The 585-nt window shown below is 33.7% G+C and overlaps 1 protein-coding gene across 1 annotated transcript in view; it reads left to right on the forward strand.

Moving 5' to 3' along the window:
• LOC106884206 (putative transmembrane protein DDB_G0267530) overlaps positions 1–585 on the forward strand; it is a 35,591-nt gene that overhangs the window by 23,688 nt on the left and 11,318 nt on the right. The gene's annotated exons all lie outside the window — the stretch shown is intronic.

The following is a 585-nucleotide window of genomic DNA, read 5'->3' on the forward strand; positions in this document are numbered from 1 at the left end:
CCGAGTTCTCAGCATGTAAACATTGCTCGTAGCGTAGTTTTTTAAGGCTAGCAGATCGGTATTCATCTTTATTTGTTTTGTTGATAGATTTATCTCCGGGCATAGTGTATTTTTTTTGTGTGTGGCGTTTTAAACTTATGAATGATTCACTCTGGTGTGTGGCGTTTTAAACTTATGAATGATTCACTCTGTCTGTGTTTGTTCACAAAATGAAAATAAATAAAGAAGAAAAAAAAGTTTTGGTTTTGCTTCGTTTGTGATATGTGTTTTTGGTATGCGTGAGTGTGTCCTGTGATTTTCACGTAGTTGTGTAAACATTAAGATGCATGTGTAGTTCTATGGGTATCAAAACGTATATATCATTGTGTACACGTTCGAGTGTATGCGTAATTATTCAAAATATGTACTATTTTGTTCCATTTCTTTTTTATATAGTTTGTAAACCTTCCGGTGTTGGTTTTGCGTGTGTGACCGCACGTGTTTCAATGAGACATCGTGCATAGGAGGACCTGTGCTTTGTATGGCAGTGAAATTTCATTTTTTAAGAATAAAAAATAATTTTTCAAAAATTATCTTCGTTAAAAG

The sequence above is a fragment of the Octopus bimaculoides genome, chromosome 2 (assembly GCF_001194135.2).
Source record: "Octopus bimaculoides isolate UCB-OBI-ISO-001 chromosome 2, ASM119413v2, whole genome shotgun sequence".
Classification (NCBI taxonomy): Eukaryota; Metazoa; Mollusca; class Cephalopoda; order Octopoda; family Octopodidae; genus Octopus; species Octopus bimaculoides.